Consider the following 12,902-nt stretch of genomic DNA (forward strand, 5'->3'; position numbering starts at 1 on the left):
ACTGTGGCTGGATTCACTGCTAGTTTGAGGAGAGAATATGGGGAGAACGTGGGGCAGTCCACACTCTCTTCATGCATCCAGAGATTGTGTGAGCCCCTGAAATGTGTGTGTTCAGGGCAGGTTGGATGTGACCATCGCTCAGTCGTGTCCAACTCTTTGCAACCCCATAGACTATACAGTCCATGGGATTCTCCAGGCCAGAATCCTGGAGTGGGTAGCCTTTCCCTTCTCCAGGGGATCGTCCCAACCCAGGGATCGAACCCAGGTCTCCCATATTGCAGGCGAATTCTTTACCAGCTGAGCCACAAGGGAAGTAGGTTACACGTCTTAAAGAAATAGACAAGCTGTGGGGGGTGTTATTCTTCATTCCATGACAGTTCAGTTCAGTTGCTCAGTCATGTCGATGACAAGATCGCACTAAATCACCAGATCCCATGGATTTGTTTAAAATCTAGCCCGTTTTTGAACCAATGTGCGTGTCACTGATGTTGCTCAGACATCATTACTTCTTCACTGGCTGGCACCCTGTGGCACTTGGGGCTGTGTCACCTGCTCTGGCCACTGAGTTGAGAACAGAGGGGCATATATGATTTCCAGTCCCAGACACTGGATCACTAATGCAAGAAGCATTCCTTTCCCCCATAGGACAACTGGCGACTTTCACGATACTAAACCCTCTGCCAGCCTAGGTCCCGACTTTCTATGATGGGCAGAGCTCCCTCTGCAGGCCAGCTCTGGAAATGCAGCAAAATGAGGGACTGGCCTTTGCCGTTTCAGGCCCCTGAGCTTTGGAGTGATTTGTTATTGCAGCATAATCCAGCCTATCCCTACTAATTTAGCAAGGTACTGCCATATTTATTTGAGAGGGAAGAGAAAGTAAAAGTTTTTTTGGACAGTCCCACGTGTGCAGAGAGCCCCAGTGTGGAGCTGACATCCTGGGATACCTGTGAGAAGATGACCTTGAGCCAGCTGTTTTTAGTGGCTGCATTAAGCTGTTTCACATTTCATTTATGTTGATCAGCACCAGTCAAGTTGTAAGTTTAACCATTTTGTCTGGTGGATAGTGATTCAGTCCAGAAGGATCATCAGTGTTTATAGTTAACTCAATACTGCACTGGGCTGTCATGTCAAATACAGGCCTCTGTGCTTAAAAAGAAAAACAGACTTTCTGGATGCAGGGCTGAATGGAAACAATGTGTCAATGAGGGGCTGATGTTGTGCTAGATCACTCTAGGGGCCAGGAGCCAGGCCATCTCCCATCAACAAAACCAGACCCCTCTGGTGCCTGCCTGGAAGTGATTGGCCCTGCGTGTGGGGAAGAGGAGGCAGGTGTGCTTGGGGAACTGCTCCCATGGGCTGCCCCTTTTCAGCACTGAGGCAGCGCCTTGCACCCAGAGGAACAAGCCCTTAAGTCTCTCCCTGGAGATCATGTTCTCCTGGGAAGGAAGTCACATGTGAACCTTAGCAGTTTCCCTAACATGGGAGCTTCACTGCCTCCCCAGCAATAGATGACAATGGAAGGAATGGAGGGATCAGGGTCCGCAGGTGGCAGCAGCAAACCCCTCTTACCCTGGGACCCCCGTCAGCCAGCCTCCCTGCTGGTCAGTGCTCTGGACTCACAGGAGGAGGGGGAGTCAGCCCCTGCAGACCCACCAAGCAGGCTGATGGGATCTGGGTGCATGCTCTCTGGGGTCCTTTATGCCACCCTCCTAGACAAGGACCAAGAATGAGTCGTTTGCGTTGAATATTATGGGCTGCATACAAAGTGGGAGGGCTGAGCACCCACCAAAAAGAGAAAACGTGGGGCTGGACTCAGCTCAAACCACCTTTTCCTTTCGATTTTGGTCCCAGCCCCGGGCAGACAGGGGTCCAAGGACAAGACAACTTATTTCAATTTGGGAAGAACACACTGGCTGATTCAGGAGCTCTGGCCCCAGCCTGTGACAACTACCCGTTCTGCTTGGAGGGACTGGGGAAGGGACGGTCAGCATAGCGACCAACACCAAAATGAGGGTGTGGAGGCAGGAGGGAAAAGGAGGGAGATGATGGTGGGCAAACTGCACCCCAGCCAGAGATGGAGCGAGAGGGGGAGAGCGCTGGGCAGGGGAGGGCGGCCAGGTATGTGGGGAGCAGCCCCTGCACCCCAGCTGTGATAAGGCACTGGCACCTCATGCTGATGGTCCACCTGGCCCTCAGGCAGCATCTTGGAGCACAGCCTGGGGGAAGGACAGGAACTCCTGAGTCTGACGGGAGGGGATGTGACCGGGGCCAGCGCACTCCCAGTTTTGTTTCTATCTCAACCCCACAGTCTTAGTTACCGCTCTGAGTCAGAAAAGAGTGCTCTGTCTGATTGAGTCAAGACTGGCCTTGGTTGGACTACAGCAGATGGAGCCATCTGGAGCCACGCTTGCGGCTCAGGGGCTTCCCCCACGGGGCAGGGCCACCCGTTCTTACCCCTTGTGCCTTGCTTTCCCATGGAGGCCCCTCTCTCCATCAGACATCAGCATCCAGTCTGTCAGGGTTCAGAGGGTGCAACCCCTTCATTCCCCGGATAACGAGTGGCGGGAGGCCCGGTCCTCTGCCCCGTGCGCACGTCTGCTTGGCAGTCTGCCGCTCTAACACTCTCTCCCAGGTGGGGGCGGGAAAGGACGCAGAGGGACTGCGCGCCGATTCAACCAACCCACACAGTGATGCTGCTGGCCCAAAGAGCCCCTGCCCTCCTCAGCCCGGAGGAGATCTTATCTCCTTGGGGCTCCAGGAACCCTAGAATGCGTGGAAAACACATGTCCTTTAGGAAGGACCCACCCTATCTTGTGGCTGCAGACACCACATGAGCTGAAGTCTGGAAACAACATTGGCAGTGACCCCTAAAGTCTGGAAACAACATTGGCAGTGACCCCTAAAGTCTGGAAACAACATTGGCAGCGACCCCTTTTAAATGAAAGACCCATGGAGCACTGAAAATACATTTCAAGTCAGAAAACATGATTCACACCAAGTCCAATCTGCCAGCAACTAGCAAAAATACAGCAAAAATCAGACTTTCTCCCTGCATCTGATTTTTTTAAGGGGGAACTGATAAGTAATAATTTTTAATATATAATAAGTGATTATAGTAAGTGATAAGTGATAATAAGTGATAAGTAGTTCTCTTAGCAAATATAGGTATCTTTTAGATTTTGAAATCAGGGAGGATTTCTTAAATGAGACACCAAAAGTGGTCACTATAAAAGGAAAGATGAATAATTTTGACTGCATTATAATTAAGAACATTTATCAAAAGCCACCATAAAGAAAGTGGAAAGAATTCATAAAATACAACTAACAAAGGATTAGAATCAAGTATGTATAAACAACTCCTAGAAATCAGTAGGAAAACCACAAATAATACAATGGGAAATTAGACAAGAGACATGAACCACCACATCACGGAAGAGAAAATATGTCCAGAAAATATATAAAAGGTCAGTTCAGTCACTCAGTAGTGTCCGACTCATTGCGACCCCATGAATCGCAGCAAGCCAGGCCTCCCTGTCCATCACCAAGTCCCAGAGTTTACTCAGACTCATGTCCATCAAGTCAGTGATGCCATCCAGCCATCTCATCCTCTGTCGTCTAGTATTCAGCCTCAAAGAGATGAGTACTGTAAATCAAAGCCATGATTATACCCACTCAACTGCGTGTGTGCATGCTCAGCTGTGTCAGCCGTGTCCAGCTCTTAGCAACCCCACAGACTGTAGCCCGCCAGGCTCTTCTGTCCATGGGATTTCCCAGGCAAGAATACTGGAGTGGATTGTCATTTCTTTCTCCAGGGGATCTTCCCGACCTAGGGATCGAACCCATATCTCCTGCATTGTAGGCAGATTCTTGTACCACTGAGCCACCTAATTGCAGGAGGATAAATTGGTCTAATGTCACTGGAAAACACTTTGGCACTAATTCTTAAAATCGAACATTCACATACATACCTTTTGACCCAGGAGTTCCACTTCTAAGTGGCAAAAGCTCGAGCTTATGTTCATATCCCCAGGGACAATATAAACAAAAGTACACGGCAGCACCACTCACATAACCGGGAAACAGGCAAGTCCCCACAGACAGGAAAATGACTGAATCTGCTGTGGAACATGCTGATGGCATATTACACACAAGCCAAAGTGAATGAACTACATCTCAGCATCTGTTAGTTGAAAAAAGTAAGTCCCCCAAAACTACAAATAGTATCGCTATAACTCTTTTATAAAGTTAAAATCCAACTAAAACCAATGGATGGATGGATGGATGGATGGACAGACTCTTTTAAAAACTCACAAGATGAGATAAAATTATCTAAAAAGGAAAGTAAGGGAGTGATAAATATGGATTACTTGGTGGAAGGAGGCAGGAAAGGGGGGTAGGGGAGAGAGGAGCCCACAGGTGGATGTAGGTAATTACCACAATCAGTTTTCGAATTGAGTGGTGGGGTTGGTATTATTTTCAATAAATGAACGAATGAAGCCATACACAAATCAATGATGAGAGCCTATCATAAATGATTAATCAATTCTGTGCAGATGAAATTAAAAACAAAAGAAGCAAAAAAGACTGCGAACTATCAGGGATTTATATTAAAACCAAAAGCAAAATAACTTTCTCTTTCCACAGCCCCAAGACAATGCATGTCTCATTCAGTCTCCCACCCAGAGGTCACAAAGTGGCAGTTTGTGGGCCACACAAGGATGTCTGTTTGGCCTAAACAAGAATTTTTATTATTACTTCACAACATTGGGAACTCTCGTGTAAAACTCACATTTCTGGCTTCCCCTGGAAAAAACCGTAGTATGTGACCCAAATTCCCACACGGTGAATGTGGGTGCCAGGCAGTGGCTGTCTCCCACAAAAGAACAGTCTCCCCACTTCCCTACAAGGTCCACCACTCCCTGTCGCCTCACCCAGCCTGCGGCATACAGATACAGTCTACGAGCACCTGCAGGCAAATGAGCATGCACCCAGGAGGTCCTCGGTCTCCAACCCTCCTCTCCCCTCTGCAGCCTCTGACAGCTGTGGCCAGAAAGCAGCCATCCAGAATGCTCCTCAAACAGACTGAAGCAAGACAAGGTTCAGGGTTCACCAGAAACCCATTCCCAAAGCAGTTAACTTATGTTTTCAAATAACATGTATCCAGTTTTTTATTTAAGTACACATCAAAGAAGTTACATTGGATTGCAGATACCCTGAGTTTCCTTTCCTTGCAAATGCTATTTTTTCTGTCCCTTTTTTTTTAAAGTAAATTATAGTATACAAAATTTTCCATTTTGCTTTGAAAGGTCTGCTGTGTGTCTACAACACAATCTACCAACATACTTCACATAGCTGACTAATACGCTTTGCAGCAGCAGATTCCTGCCCGTTAAACACCAAAAGGCTTGGTACTATTATTCCAGCTCCCTCCACTGACCCAGCCCCAAGCAATTCCATGGTAAAAATACAATCCCACCACCACCATGTCCCATAGCTTCTCCAAACTGGCCCTAAGGAAATGGTGCTTTAAACTAAGGCAGATCACAGTCACTTTTCAGAACGTTAATTCCCATAAAATTGAATGTCAGTTTTACATGGACGGCTCTCCTTTATCAGAAAAAACTGATTCCATTTGACTGATTAATTGTCCGTAGAACCATCAAGGCTTCCAGACTAGAGGTGATGGCTGGGGAGGAGGCAGTCACAGTGTTGTGATGTGTGGGGCAGTTCTGGACTGGGGAAGCCAGGAGATTACAAATGTACAAATTATTAATTCAAATCAATACAGCAAGGGGTTCAGGCTGAGAGACATTCAATTACATTGTTCAAAGAGAAGATGCTCATCTTCAGCTAGTCCGCTCCATGCTGCAAATAATAGAACATTTTTAATTTGTACGCAGGGATGTTAATCTTTTGCCATGTAATCCAGTCCTTGGGGCACGCCATAAATATGTGGCACCAAGTGCGTGAGGCTCCCTGCGGAGGGCACTCCATCAAGTCAGCCCTGGCTTCCCTGCCTGTCTCTTTACATTAATCTCTCAACACTCAGTGAGGAAATATAAGCAGATGGATGATGGAAGGATGGATGGATATGGAGGCAGAGATAAAGACAAAAATTTTCAAAAACTGTCAGACACCCAGACTCCCAACCAATTTATGATTTCCAAATTTTGCCTGATCCAGTAGCACAAATAAATCCCAGAGGAATTAGTCACATCCCAAAAGGAATCACTTTAGAATCCTTTGAGTAGCAGGCTCCTGTTGCACGTTTAAAATCAGACTAGAACTCCAACTTCATTATACAGAGAAAGTGAAGCACAAGCAGAAGCTAAGTTTTCGAAGCTTCTGCATCAAGGCGCCAAAAGCTTGTGTCTCCAGTGGTGGGTGGGGTGGTGTTTACGCCTGGCTGTGAGGTTCCATTTTTCTGTGTTGAACACTTACAAAATAGTTCTAATTAAAGAAAAGACCATTTCACTCACACAAACACACATACACAAAGGAAGATTCAATTATAAACGTGGAACTTCCCAGTGGGGCTTCCCTGCTGGCTCAGTGGTAAAGTCATCACCTGCCAATGCAGGAGACTTGAGTTCAATCCCTGGGTTGGGAAGATCCCCTGGAGAAGGAAACGGCAACCCATTCCAGTATTCTTGCCTGGGAAATCCCATGGACAGAGGAGCCTGGTGGGCTACAGTCTGTGGGGTCACAAAGAGTTAGACAGGACTAAGCGACTAAAGCTTTCACTTTTCAGTGCTTTTTCATGAATAGCTGTCACAGAAGCAGAGGCCTTATTACATCTCTTCAAGGTGTGCTGAGACATGGAAACAACAACCAGCGAGTCTCAGGCTGTCTGAGCAAAAGGCAGCGCTGTGGGAGTCCCGGAGCCCGCTCGGGAACGCAGAGCCAGCTCTTGACGGGCTGTAACAGGCAGCCAGCACAGAGCTGGTCAGCCACAGGGAGAGGCCGCTCTGAGCGGCGCCTGGGAGAGACCGCTGCACCGCATGAATCAGAGGGCACCTGTCATGACAGAGACAGGCGTGGGGGAAGTCAACCACATCACAAATCAAAAATAACAAGGAAAACTCCAGTCAAATAAGACTGAAGAAACTTCAGCTCTTCTCTTAGCCTTGCCAGAGCGGGCCACAGAGACTCACCTGAGACAACAGAAACATGAGGCACGTGGAGGTTTTGCAAATAGGCAGATCCAAGTCCAGAGGATGCATTTGTTGACTGTGTAGAAAAATCAGTCAAATAAATGAGAAATTTGCCATTTCCCTCCTAAATTTCATGAGACAGGGACTAAGAAAATAATTTATCAGGCAGGAAATATTTTAGCAATTGGTTTTTATTTATTAAAGAGCTGCATGGTGTTTGGCATGCTATTGTGTGCATTTTCTACAAAATAGCAATCATAGAAGTCCATAAAACCAGGGAGAAAGTTCAGAGGTTTCTGTCCTTGATTATTACTATAAATAAGTTCTCAATTTCCCCATTTATACTGTTGGTAAATATTAAAAGGGAAATTTCACTGGAAGATTATTTGTGAATGCCACTTGAAGTGATAATTTCAGCCATGCCAATTTGGGGCATCTACTACGTTCTGTTCAGTTACAACTGTACATGGAACAACGGACTGGTTCAAAATTGGGAAAGGAGTACAACAAGGCTGTATATTGTCACCCTGCTTATTTAACTTATATGCAGAGTACATCATGAGAAATGCTGGGCTGGATGAATCACAAGCTGGAATCAAGATTGCCAGGAGAAATATCAACAACCTCAGATATGCAGATGATACCACTCTAATGGCAGAAAGTGAAGAGGAACTAAAGAGCCTCTTGATGAGGGTGAAAGAGGAGAGTGAAAAAGCTGGCTTAAAACTCAACATTCAAAAAACTAAGATCATGGCATCTGGTCCCATCACTTCATGGCAAATAGAAGGGGGAAAAGTGGAAACAGTGACAGATTTTATTTTCTTGGGCTCCAAAATCACTGTGGACAGTGACTGCAGCCATGAAATTAAAAGATGCTTGCTCCTTGGAAGAAAAACTATGACAACAAACCTAGACAGCATATTAAAAAGCAGAGACATCACTTCTCCAACAAAGGTCTGTATAGTTAAAGTTATGGTTTTTCCAGTAGTCGTGTATGGATGTGAGACTTGGACCATAAAGATGAGCACCAAAAAATTGATGCTTTTGAACCATGGTGTTGGAGAAGACTCTTGAGAGTCCCTTGGACTGCAAGGAGATCAAATCAGTCAAGCCTAAAGGAAATCAACCTTCCATAGTCACTGGAAGGACTGATGTGATGCTAAAGCTCCAATACTTTGGTCACCTGATGCAAAGAGCCGACTCATTGGAAAAGACCCTGATGCTGGGAAGGACTGAGGGCAGGAGGAGAAGGGGGTGACAGGATGAGATGGCTGGATGGCATCACCGACTCAATGGACATGAGCTTGAGCAAGCTCCAGGAGATGGTGATGGACAGGGAAGCCTGGCCTGCTGCAGTCCATGGGGTCGCAGAGCCGGACAGGAGCTCCTACTTCTGAGTTACTTAGGCACGGAGTTGTGAGGGTGCAGATGTGACTGTCAGTGAGTCCTGACCGTGGAGGTACTTTCTGGGCCACACAGGCCTTTCAGCCCTCTCTGACTTCACAGTGCTACGGTGGATGCTTCCAGACAAGGACTGAGGCCCCCTCCTCAAGGTGTGGCCTGTGTTCTCTGCTTTTCTACCAGGGTTTCCTCTAAGCGGTGGAGCCTGTTCCATCAAGAACAGACACAGCAGAAGCCACTGAGGATGGACGGAGCCTTGACAGATCCCATGGGCGAATGCCCTCACTTTACGATCCTCAGGCAGACCATTCTGGAAGGCATTCTGCCTGCTTCGCAGTGTACAGGCAAGCGACGCGCTGTCAAACACAACCGCTTCTGTCTTCTGTCTGCCAACTGGCCCCCTCTGCTCAGGGCCCTGCAGCTGGTGAGCTGAGCCACTCCCAAGTAGACCTGCTATACATCAGTTGCCCAAGGAGAAGGTGTACACCCACCCCAGTACACATACACACACGCACACATGAGTCCTGTTCCAAATTCCCAAGAGAAGGGCTCTGATTGGCCAGTCAGGTCAGATAACCAGCCTTAACCCACACAAACATGACGTGGAGCCAGGGTCAAGGCATCCAACAGGGCTGCAAGCCCCACCCATTCTGCTGGTGAGGGAACAGGGTATCACTGTGATCTGGTAAGATATTACAATGAATCCATTATATCTGTGCCATGAGCCACTGGAGATTCCTGCTAAAATGCAGGTCTGGGGTACAGGTGGGGCTGATGTGAGTATACAGTCCATACTGTTCATAGCCAAAGAGGACATACTCATCCCTCTTCAGTCTCACTGAGTAAGGACCCACCCTCCCCACCCCCAACAACAGAAACCTCTTTGCTAAGTAGCAAAGACAGAAAAGAAGATGACTTCTTGCTGTTGAGATATGATAGGAGTGAGCTGTCAATGACATTTTGATGGGCGTTTTTTTTTTACACAGGGACATTTAACTCAGCCTACAAACCTCAATAAACTTACAGCCAAGTAATTACTTTTACCAAGTAGTGATCAAAGCAGATCAACTCAGACCCTGACCCCAGCCTAGAGCTTACACCATGGTCTGTCAAGGACCATGATGGGAGAATCCCTGATCAATTAGAAGTAGCGGTTTTACATCTTGGCAATGCAGCACTTGTGGTGCAGTCACACCAGTGGCCTCAGCAGTCCTGTCTCCCAGTCCCTGGGGTGGCCCTCAGCCCCCTCGTCCCCATCCACGCCAGTCCCACCCTGCCCAGTCTGTGGCCTCAGTGATGACCAGTCCAAGCTGCTCCCACTTCAACTGCTCTTCTCAGCTGTGTTCACATGCCCCTCACAGCTCTTCCCCTCTTAACAGCCAGTTGTGAGATGGTCAAACCACCATGGGCTGTGGAGGGTGCCCATTTAGGGCGGCAACACAATCTCAGTGGAGAGGCGACCACCTGACTGTGACGGAGCCTGTGAGGCCCCCGGGGGCTGGGGAGGCCCACCCGGCGCCAGGCTCCACGGATGGGGCTGCAGGAACAGTGCGGCCTCAGCGCTTACTACTCAGAATCTCACAGTGTCTCTGTACCCAACCCTTTCATCCAAACACTACATACCTCTCTTCTAGAAAAAGCCACCAATGGCAAGTTTCCCAACACATCCAAAACACCCAGCATTAGGACCCAGAACGAGCCTGAAGTCTTCACAGACTTCAGTCTTTTGTAGGCCTGGCACCAGAGCCAGAAGTTTTCTTGTTAGTAACCACACCCAGGAGTCACCTAGACCTCCATTAAGGAAGCGATTTCTGAGAAGGGAACCATGTACTCCCCCAGAGAAACCCTCTTGGTCAGGACTGGTTCAATCCCAAGTGACAGAAAAACAGCTCTGGGAGAGTACTCATGTGATGACAAGACTACTACTAGGCCCTGTTCTGCTCCAGCTCCCAGTGCTGTCTCCGTGGGGCTCACGGGTGTCCGAGGCAGGCCCCTCTCCAGCCTGTACCCCACTAGTTTAGCAACCTGTGCAAAGAGACCACCTCTCTCCTTAAAACTTCAGGAAAAGACCTCACTGGTCTGGGTTGGGTTATGCACCAAACCGAGAGCCAATCACAGTAGCCAGGGAGATGTGGCACTTTCATTGGCCAACATGAGTCACAAGCCTCTTACTGGAGCTGAGGCTGAGGGTGGGAGAACAACACTCCTGAAAGCAAAGCTGAGGGACTGCTCCAGAAGGCAAGCACATTACAATTTGGCTACAGCAACTAGATCTCTGGGGACAATGTGTACGTCCTTATAATCGCAATTATTACACACAGTATTACATAAGCTGCTATCCAACATGCCCGAGGAGTAGCCTGTCATGGATAATCCTATATTTCTGCCTAAATGGTGGGCCCACATAGACATCATCCCCATATTACTCAACGTCTTAGTTTGAGTCACTCCAGATGCAGCTACTGGGATGAACATGTTTGGAAGATCATGAAATATCTCTAGTGGACAGGGAAAGTGAAACAGGGAAGGCAGGCAGCCAATAAAGGGTATGTATCAGGCTAGCTACCATGATGGGGATGTGGAACTCTGCAAGACAGCGAAACACACCTGAGAGTTATCCCACCAAGGAATGAGGGAGCTGTGGTTTTTAGACGGCAAGTCCTGTCACTCTTGAGAACTCACCTGGAACTCTAACTCCCTGGCTCTTCTGGCTCACGGTGCCTGGGTGAGCGCACGCTCAGTTACTCAGCCATGTCTGACTGTTTGCAACCCAATGGAGTGCAGCCCATGCAGCTCCTCTGTTCTTGGAATTCTCCAGGCAAGAATACTAGAGTGGGTTGCCATCTCCTTCTCCAGGGGATCTTCCCAACCCAGGGATCAAACCCGCATCTCTCTGCACTGGCAGGCAGATTCTTTACCACTGAGCCACCTGGGAAGCCCTTGGCTTATGGTGTCCAGTGACAAAGGAGTCCTCTGAGAAAGAGATGGAGGTGCTGTCTATTGGAAGCAGGGCTCACAAACACAAAAGTGAGACAGGTAACAGAATATGGGCAGGGAACAAACAACGTCCACAATTTCCAAAGGCTGACTAGACTGAATTGCACTGTCTTGGAGGTCTTAAAGTCATATGAGAATGCTTAAATTCCTCCAAGTCTGTAACAGGAATATCACTTACCACTGTATCAGGCCCTTTACAAGAACATAGTTAGTAGAAATTTTTAATAGATAGAATGTTGAGTAAAGTCACTTTATGAGGTTTAAAAGTTAGAAATTCTCAAAGAATGATACTTTTTTCCTCTTTAATATTATTCTGAGAATTTCAAAACATTTTATAAATATCATGGTCTCTAAACCACCCTGAGAAGGGAAATTGAATTGACTGAGGTTTTTATTTTTAAAATCAATTTTTAAAAAATGATCCAAATTATTTGCATAACCTTCTGGAAACAATGCAACTGATTGATTTTTGCACTTTTAACCCAACTGTTCTGACTTTTGAATAAGATGCCACCCTATCAGATACAGGATTTAGCCTCTTGAAGACAACTGTGACCAGTCCCCAGAGCTGGGCCCCACGTGTCTTCATCCCAAACAGATAAAAATTGGAGTTTAAAGAAGGCACACTTTGCTCCCAGAAAGCCCAAACCAAGAGTTTGATCATGACGCATAAGAATCTTCCCAGCTGCAGGTCATTAGCCCACATGCACAAGGTACTTTACCATTTAAAAGGCATGTGACCTGTGAAATGGGAAGGACATGAATTGTGAGTTCCACTCCAGACACTCATCCACACAAGGGAGTTATCAGGGATGGTGGAAGACATAAAAACCAAATTCAACTCTGAAAGTGAACGTGAAAGTCGTTCAGCCTATTCTGACTCTTTGCAACCCTATGGACTATACAGTCCTTGGAATTCTCCAGGCCAGAATACTGGAGTGGGTAGCCTTTCCCTTCTCCAGGGGATCTTCCCAACCCAGGGATCGAACTCAAGCCTCCCGCATTGCAGGTGGATTCTTTACCAACTGAGCTAACACGGAAGCCCAAATTCAACCCTAAGCCCACCCAATCTTGGCATGAAATTCTTTCCAACTATATCACAGGGTCCCAGATGTTTAGTTTCCCAAGCATCAGTAAGATGACTAGATTGAATTATCCAAAATTGCTGTTCTTACTGATCAAATGATGAAATAACAGCGAATTTGCCATTTTTATAGTTCAGAACAGTCAAATATTAGCAATTTCACATGATTCAACTGAATACAAAACAATGTGGGTAACTAACTTTAGTAAGCAATAACATCAGGGGAAAAATCCATTTCAAATAGGGAAGACTATCATAACTGATAA

This window comes from Odocoileus virginianus, unplaced genomic scaffold (assembly GCF_023699985.2).
Source record: "Odocoileus virginianus isolate 20LAN1187 ecotype Illinois unplaced genomic scaffold, Ovbor_1.2 Unplaced_Scaffold_15, whole genome shotgun sequence".
Classification (NCBI taxonomy): Eukaryota; Metazoa; Chordata; class Mammalia; order Artiodactyla; family Cervidae; genus Odocoileus; species Odocoileus virginianus.